Source organism: Zea mays, chromosome 1 (genome assembly GCF_902167145.1).
Source record: "Zea mays cultivar B73 chromosome 1, Zm-B73-REFERENCE-NAM-5.0, whole genome shotgun sequence".
In the NCBI taxonomy this organism is placed as follows: domain Eukaryota; kingdom Viridiplantae; phylum Streptophyta; class Magnoliopsida; order Poales; family Poaceae; genus Zea; species Zea mays.
The window spans coordinates 222,193,805-222,203,128 of NC_050096.1; the positions used below are offsets into that span (position 1 = coordinate 222,193,805).

At 44.4% G+C, this 9,324-nt stretch overlaps 1 non-coding gene across 1 annotated transcript; it reads right to left on the reverse strand.

The window, feature by feature from the left end:
• Positions 1-8,677: 8,677 nt before the first annotated feature.
• TRNAG-GCC (transfer RNA glycine (anticodon GCC)) lies at positions 8,678-8,748 on the reverse strand. Its single transcript has one exon. It is a non-coding gene; the product is annotated as a tRNA-Gly (tRNA).
• Between the last annotated feature and the right edge of the window lie 576 nt (positions 8,749-9,324).

Genomic DNA, 9,324 nt, shown 5'->3' on the forward strand with positions numbered 1-9,324 from the left:
TCCAGCCCTTGGCTTCTCACGGCCTAAACAAAAATACTCATTCTGATTATAGCTTCGGGAGTGATTTGATGATGGAAGATTTCAAATGTCTTCAGAACTTCAACTAAAAATTTGCTCAATGGGAACTGAAGACCCGCCTTCATAAAGCTTCTGTAGACAACAACCTCATTTTCTTCAGGAGCAGGGGCGGTGTTGTCCCCTCCAACCCTCACAATAGACATGTCATGAAAGTATCTTCCCTTCATGGCATTAATATGGCTCTGTTTGATAGACGACTTTCCGAAGATGGTATGGCTTGGCCTCAAGGGCCGATCTTCGGAATCTTCATCCCCACTTTCCACATCATATTCATCACTATCGTCAGAATCTTTAGACAAATCCGTCATTATCTCATTCATGATTTTCTCTATGTTTGTTTTTTCCATCGCTTCGTAAAATCCAGCAAGAGCAGGGTCCGCAACCTTCTTCTCCTCAGACATCTTCTCATCAGACTTTTAGTAGGCACTTGTGTATATCACGAAGCTCGAAAATCAAGCGAGAGCTGATAGCAAGGGTTAAAAATTTGAGAAAATAACGCAAGCAACCAAAATGGCGTAACAAATGCTGCCGCTGTGGGTTTCTATTTATATGCCTAGTGCATTGCAACTTGGCAGGGCCCATTTGTCATTGACTTTCGCTATTCTAGCGAAGGGAAGGTGTTTTTTCGGACCTTCGGCTAAAGGCTTTCATTCACGTTGCAGTCTGAATTTGTTAGATACAAGAACAAATTAATACTGCGAGGGGCTACTGTTGGGGGCCTTTATCTTCCGAAGGTCCTCAAAAACACGACTAACATGCTTTCTAGTATGATATACTGTTACAGGAAGCTTCGGCTTTGGGATGAAGGTGTACATGATTTGAAAGGCGGAACCAGGAAGAGGGATGAAACAGTTTCGAAGCTGTGAATGAAGAAGCTTCGGTGTAGCGAAAAGATGACGATGGAGAATGAAACCGACTTAAAAGGGAAAAGACAGCTTAGCCCTCGACAGCTTACTTTTTAGCTAATAGTAAATGTCAGGGACATAAATGTAATTTTACCCAGGTTGTGCCCTGTGCCTATAAATAGATGAGCAGTAACACGGTATTGTTCACACTGACTTATAATCACTCGCACGTCACTCTTGGATTCTTACCTTCTGTCAAGCCGAAGGTACAAATATAATTCAATATCATTAATATTTGTCCATGATCATATAATGAGAATGTAGATGATCTAATGATTTCATATGATTATTCATGTTCTTTATATGTCCCATATATTCTTGCTTTATATTATTACATATCGAGATGATGAAGATTTGTCGTTCATAACCTTCGTCTGAAGATCATTATGTCCTAAGGGAGATAATGCTTCGAATGACGAAGGTCTTTAACCATTAACATTTGTGTTGCCTTGTTCTTATAGCATTTGAGAACAAGTGACCAACACTGAGCCTAGATTGTTCTTTTGTTTGATGCACATGTTTGAAATATTTAAATTTGAATTTGTAGTATGTTTGAATTTGAATAAAAAGAGAAAATAAAAGAAAAAGGGATTAGAAATTTTGGAATAAAAGAAAAACACAAAGAAACCCAGCAGCCCCCTTCCCGGCCTTTCGGCCCGGCCAGCCCCCGCACGCGCCCACGTTTTCTCTCTGTCAGGTGTGTCCCGCCTGTCGGCGCTGAACCCCCTCGCCCACGCGCACTCGCTCCCTCCCTTTCTCTCTGCCCGGTGGGGCCGTCTCGTCAGCGTCGACTCGCCCGCTCGCTCGCGCGCCCCCTCGTGGACTCATGGGCCTCGCCCGTCAGCCCCGTCTCCCTCCCCTCAACCGCCGCGCCTGCGCTCCACACGGACAAACAACATCCACGCCCCCATGACTCGCCCTACGCATGTCGCCCGAGCGCCTAGGTGAAGACCCTGTACCCCACCTCAGCACGCCCCTGTCCCTCATTCACCCTCTCCTTGCCCCTTGCCCTCACCCAGCTCACAGCGCCTTCACCATCGTTGCCCAGTCGTTCCACCGTCCTCATCGGGCCTTTGCCACCGCCTCGACTACGGTGAGCTCTGCCTGGGCGCAGTGCACCGGGAGCTCACCTCGGTTTCCCCTTTCATTGGTCCCTCTGCCCCGTCCGCGTCTAACTCCCTCTCTGCATAGACCGGTGATCGTCGTCGCCACGTTTCCTCGTTGTCCAGCCAACCGAAGCCTCCCAGCGTCGTGCCAAGCTTCCCCGAGCAACGCCCCTGGGTAAGGAACCTCACCTCGCCCTTCTTTTGCACTAATTTTTCTCTCATAGCGATGGATTTAGGCTCGCCGGAGCCGCTCCTCGTCGGGCCACCACGTCCTCACAGCGCCCGGCCAGTACAACCTTCCCCTGTACCCAAATCCTGACCTAGAATGCCCCTACCCCCTCACCGAAGCTCATGCTGGCCTCGGTGCACCAGATTATCCCCCATTGCGACAGGTATTGCTCGCCGGAGCACTCTCCGGTCCGCCCGGGACCCTCCTCCGTCGTCTGCCCGCCCTCGGTCTCGTTCTCGCGACCCAAGCTCTATCATAGTGCTCGTTAGGTTCTCCCCAACGGCCCTGGCCTACTTAGACAAACCCAGACCCCCTAGATCCCTGGCCTGCCTCGCCTCCGGTGATTGCGCCGCCGCGGGTGCGAGCGGCGGCGCCCCTTACCGGCCAGAGACTGTTAAGTCCCTAAACGCCCGATCTTGGCCGCCTACCCCTGATTCGATGGCCCAGATCTTCGAGTAACGATTCGCGTGGTTTGTTGAACCAGTACCCTTGATCTCCCATCCAGCGCTAGAGCCCCACGCCCTCAGCGCGCCACTGGCCCATGGGCCCCGCGCGTTGGTGTCGCACCTCACCCTAGGTCCATCTGTCAGGCACCCGCATCCTGCGTGCTCTCGCCCGCTGCTTCTAATCTTCGACGTTGATCCGAGATCCAACGGCCGATGAGACCTGATTTAACACTAGAAAAGACTAATAATACTCATAATTTCATATATCATATCATTTAAACCCTAAATTAACATGATTCATCACTTATTAATTCATCCAATACAAGTATAGACTTTGTTTTGCTGAAAAATGCTAGCTCATTCGAGCTAACGAGCTGGCTCGTTAACCAAACGAGCTGAGATGTTAGCTCAGCTCGTGACAAAATTGAAACGAGCCGAATCGAGCCGAGCCGAGCAGAGCTGACCACGAGTCGAGTGAGCTCATGAGCCAGGAGTATTTTGTCCAGCCCTACCTATGAAGGCCTTATTGTACTATGTTTCGTACTCGCACTTTGATCTATTTTAAGTTAATGACTCTGTTCATGTCTTGGACATCGTGATGTAATAAAGTACTTATTACCGCTATTATTTTGAGCAATGTGTGATGATGTCCAAATATGTAATTGTTGTGTACATGAAAATTTCTGATCCTGTCATATACATGGTTCGTATTCGGTTTGTCTTATAAAACTGAGTGTGATATCTCGCATCACTACACCAAAATCATACACTTCCTACGGTTTTTTAACTTTCTACAGCTTTTATAACAAACCGTAGAAAATAAATAACTTCCGAGAGGCAACTGATAGCTCTAGGAAATAAACATAACTTCCTACGGTATTTTATAAAAGCTGTAGGAAGTTAGCTTTCACATGTTGACTCATATGTTCGGTTAAGTGAGCCGCTAACTTCCTACGGCTGCCTCTAGGAAGTTAGCATGGGCAGCTAACTTTCTACAGCCTCCTCTAGGAAGTTAGCTTTTAGTTGCTGATCCGCAGGTGTGTTCAAACGAAAAGCTAACTTTCTACGGCTGTCTCTAGGAAGTTAGCATTGGCAGGTAACTTCCTACGGCCTGCTCTAGGAAGATAGATTTCAGCTTTTGACCAGTCAAACGAAAATCTAACTTCCTACGGCTGCCTCTAGAAAGTTAGCATTAGCAGCTAACTTCCTACGACCTCCTCTAGGAAGTTAGATTTCAGCTTTTGACCAGTCAAACGAAAAGCAACTTCCTACGAGTCTACGACCGGCTTTAGGAAGTTACTTAACTTCCTAGAGTACATGTACAAACTCTAGAAAATTATGTAACTTCCTACGACTTTACTCTAGAAAGTTATATTTTTTTATCTTAAACCTAATCTTATCCTCTTCTCACCCCTTTCTCACTCCTGTGTCTCTTCCACCAAATCGAAGCGCCACCGGACGCCTGCTCCCACCCGCGCAAGCCACGGCCGCCGACGCACCAGCCTCGGCCCCGCCCGCCGCGGCCGCCCCCTGCCCCCGGTCGCCGCTCCCGCCGGTGCGGCCACACCCTTTCACCAGCTGTGCTAGTGGATAAACCGCATAGGCGCGATTACCTCATCTCATCGCTACCTCTGCTACCTTACATTGGACCAAGTCTTGTGAGGCTTATCAAGTGTGTACTGCTTCTGCTGCATCGGGGTAAGTGATTTTTCTGATTGTTTCTGACATCCCTCCCCCTCCTCCGACTGGCTTGGCTGATGGGTTGTTCTCTTTCCATGGCCACACACAGTTGCCGCTGTTAGGCCCAGGTCCTTAAGGGGAGCGTGAGGTCGTTATGTATCTGTCTGGTCGTCGATATGCTGGTGTTTGGAACCCAAGCAGAGCAGCCCTCTCTCTGGTCCCCTTGGCATCGCTTGCCAGTACAGTTCGTAGTCGTCATCAGCGTTGTTCGGTAGCCGGTCCATTCTCCGGCCTTTGGTGGTGATGATGACAAAAACTGGAAGCCGTAGGGATAATAGAGAGAGGTCGTGCTCAAGTGATTTATTACAGGATCTCAGAACTAGGAACACGGCATATCTTCTTGGCATGCATACCAAGTGGAGTATGAGTACGATCCACAATCCAGGTGCTTGTCTGCTAGTAAAAGTGTAAAACCGTCAGGTGGTGAAGCTCTGTAGCCATGGCTAGCTGTCCTTTGCAGTTCCTCGGTAATTTTTTATCCTCATGCTTTTGTGTTATAATTTAATTATAGCCATTGGCTTTTTTATAGCATGATATGTAAATTCTTGTTTGGGCAGAAATGCAAATAGAGCAGCCTGACAGATTTATTTTCTATTAGAATTGTAGCCTGTAGTCGAGAAGCACTGAGATGTATAATATAAAGATATTCATTCGTCCGCCACATTAGTGCTTGATTTGTGCATATAATAATTTTATCCGCCACATTGAGTGTGCCTATAGTCGAGAAGCACTGAGATGCTAGTTGGAGCTAGCGTCCTTGTTCAAACAAAGCATCGTAGAACTGTTTGGATCTACATATTGAATTGATGGCTAGGTGCATGCATTGGTACTTGAACAGCAGGGCTTTTCTGAACCTCTGATCAGCAGAATCCAGCATCTGTTTTTCTCAAACTATTATGCTTTTAAATCGTGGGTACTTGTTATTGTTAGTATCCATGCACAGCACACAGTGTGGCCGTATGGTGAACAAATCTATTTTCAGATTTGCGCTCAGCTCATCGTGTGTGGTGTACCTAATTAAGCTTCTGTTTCTTTTCTGTATTCTTTATTTCTTTTTTTATAAGGGTGCTCCTGTTATTAGCAAATCTTAGAGAATGCATGCAAGTTCTTCTTTATTTGTATCACTATCTCTTAGCACAGTTCTCTAACTTTCGATGCACGTACAAGTCTATTTTTTTAAAAAAAACTGTCTATATATGCCGAATTTTTTGCATTTTGGCCCTTCATTGGAAAAAAATTCACGTTTGGACCCTAGAAAATTTTAATGTCATTTTTGGACCCTTTACTCGGCGCCGTAGCCTATGGCGCCGAGGTAACACAGCTCGGCGCCATAGCCTATGGCGCCGAGGTACGTGCTTCGTTGGCACAAACGGACGTCGTGGCGCCGACGTGGTACCGAGCTCGGCGCCATAGATCATGGCGCCGAGCTCTGTTCTGTACAGAAAACTTGTCTAGCTCAGTTGGTAAAATACAAGGCTCTTAACCTTGTGGTCACAGGTTCGAGCCCCACGGTAGGCGTTTTTTAATACTTTTTGTCTTTGTCACTTATTTGTTTTTTTTGTTGTCCATATTTTTCGTTTATGTCGCTGATTTGTTTGTCCTGATTTATTTCTCATCCAGTTTTATTTTTGTGACTGATTTGTTTATTCGTCCAAATTTTTTTATTCGGCGAGCACAGCAGCTGTGTGCCACGGTGCTCACAAGCCGTCAACTTCTCCCCATGTTTGCTCAGCTAACCACAATAAAAATCAAACGAGAACACTCTTACTTCAATCGTGATCAAATAAAAATATTATATTTTTATTGAGTTCTTTTGAACATAAATTTTAAATACATAATAACATATTCCCAGTAAAAATAAGCACACATAATCATTTTTTTTTCTTCTGCACTAAATAAAAGTATACTCCATTATATACTTGTCTCATGGATGATATATTTTAGAATTTACTGCATATACAGCTGACGTGCTCGCCGGATAAAAAAAATCTGGACGAATAAACAAATCAGTCACAAAAATAAAACTGGATGAGAAATAAATCAGGACGAATAAATCAGCGACATAAACGAAAAATATGGACAACAAAAAAAATAAATAAGTGACAAAGACAAAAAGTATTAAAAACACCCACCGTGGGGCTCGAACCCACCAACCACAAGGTTAAGAGCCTTGTATTTTACCAACTGAGCTAGACAAGTTTTTTGTACAAAATGGAGCTCGGCGCCAAGATCTATGGCGCCGAGCTCGGTACCACGTCGGCGCCACGACATCCGTTTGTGCCAACGCAGCACGTACCTCGGCGCCATAGCCTATGGCGCCGAGCTGTGTTACCTCGGCGCCACAGGCTACGGCGCCGAGTAAAGGGTCCAAAAATGACATTAAAATTTTTTAGGGTCCAAACGTAAATTTTTTTCGAATGAAGGACCAAAATGCAAAAAAATCGGCTATATATGGGGGCACACAGAATTCTGTGGACGTGTGCATCAATCATCACATGCTGTTATGCCTGATGTACGTGGATTGGTGTTCGATCTCGTGAATTTGAGCTGTCCTCCATTCCTCCTGCATGATAGATATACTAGACATTTGGAACTGTTTTTTTGGCAGTTACATATATACCTACTGACAAACATTTGGAACTGTTTTTTTGTGTGTGTGTTCAGGTTACTGAATTGGAACGAAAAAATCCATAAAGTGCTGAAGACTAAGTGGATCGAGCGCGCGCGAGGGTTGTCGTAAAATGTCCACCGTTATTAAAAGGGCTAATAAATTCCCAATCGATTGTAGCTACATGCATGAAGGAGTGCACACAGTGTCCCCAGCTATTTCATGCAAGCATCCACACAAGTGTCCTACTATATATTATTGTGTTCTAATACTTGAGACTTTTATTATGATTATGTATGAGATATTATCTCTTATTAGTACTGAATGAGATGTGTCTTATTATGACTATGGATGAGACTTTTGTGATGTAATTGATGAGACTATAGATTTAAATATTGTTATGTGATTGTGTGTGAGATGTTTTATGTGAAAATATATTGTGCTATATATTTGTTATGATGTGGAATGTGGTGTAAAATAAAAATAAACAACATTTGTAATGTTGGTCAAATTAACTTCCTAGAGGCTTATTGGGACTTCCTAGGGGCTACAGTCAGCCGTAGGAAGTTAGCCATCTAACTTCCTAGGGCTACAGTCAGCCGTAGGAAGTTAGTCGTAGGAAGTTAGTCAGCTGACGGCGTGAAGCTATTAACTTCCGAGAATCTACTAACTTCCGAGAGGCTTCTTTGGCTGTAGGAAGTTAGCTAACTTGCTAAAGGGCTCTAGGAAGTTAAGCTAACTTCCGACAAAAAAATTCCGAGAGCCAAACTTCCGACGGGATGACTTAACTTCCGAGAGTTTAGCTAACTTCCTAGAGTTTAGGAATAACTTCCTAGGGTTTAGGCTCTAGGAAGTTCACTATTTTGGTGTAGTGCATATGCTTAAAGGTATCAAGGAAATGAAACAATAAATTGTAAAAAAAATAAAAATTACTACCAAACTACGGATTACTACCAAAATGAGATAGTTTCTACCAAACTGAAAGTCACTACAAAATTGATAATTACTACCAAACTGAGGGTGTAACAAAGTAGCATTTGCAGCAATATAATCGCCTTTTAACATGTGTAGTTGTATCACTTAGGCCTTGTTCGTTTGTGTCGGATTGGTGGGTCGGAATGATTCCTAATCGGATTGGTTCTCTAATTTATATAAACTTTGATTAGCTGGAACGATTCCGGGTGCAATCCGACAGAAACGAACAAGGCCTTAGTGTCTGTTTTCAACCCTACTTCTAACCACCTTGGGTGCCGTTTGAATCGCACGCTGCCGCAACGGCCTCCATAAGAGAGATAGTTGATGAGTGGAATGACCGTTTTTTCATGCTAAAAGAGTTTTTAATAATACAACGTACGCTCAAATTATTGTTTTCTTTTTTTGCGTTGCAAACCCGTACGATTAAAAATTGGGAAAAAAAATGCACCAGCCTCCATAAGAGAGATAGTTGATGAGTGGAATGACCGTTTTTTCATGCTAAAAGAGTTTTTAATAATACAACGTACGCTCAAATTATTGTTTTCTTTTTTTGCGTTGCAAACCCGTACGATTAAAAATTGGGAAAAAAATGCACCAGCCGGGAATCGAACCCGGGTCTGTACCGTGGCAGGGTACTATTCTACCACTAGACCACTGGTGCTGTTGTTATTAATTTCCAGATCAAAGGTTATGTTACGTTCCAAACTTGTTTTATGTCCACTTCCCTTAAGTTTTCCGTTATTTGATAAACCTAATAAATATTCGTAATAATATCAAATACCGCTAGGGCAAGTAAAAACAGAAGCTCCGTTTTTTTTCAACTTCGGATCTGTTTTGATATGTACTCAATCCGTGCCCTGCTTTCTGTATGAGTAGTAGGACCAAATGACTGACCTCCTTTATCCGGCGGGCGCGAAGGAAACTTCATCCAAAAACAGGTAGCTTAGCATGGCTGGCAGGTTAGAGAATCACCCAAAACCTTTTAATTTTGGTGGTGATATGGCCAAGGGCATGCATGACATCCGATAGCGACGGCTATATGCCCTACAAAAACTAACATCCTCTCAAGTCCTCATCAGCGGCTTCAACCGGCCGGCAGACCCGGCGATGCTCCAAAATCTCGATTTGTTCTCCAAAAGAGTGGCTCTATTTTCATGCTTCAAGGATCGTCGCTTCTTAAAGCGTTTGCTACCTGTTCATCATGCGTCGCCATCGCCCCAAACAATTATGCTAGCAG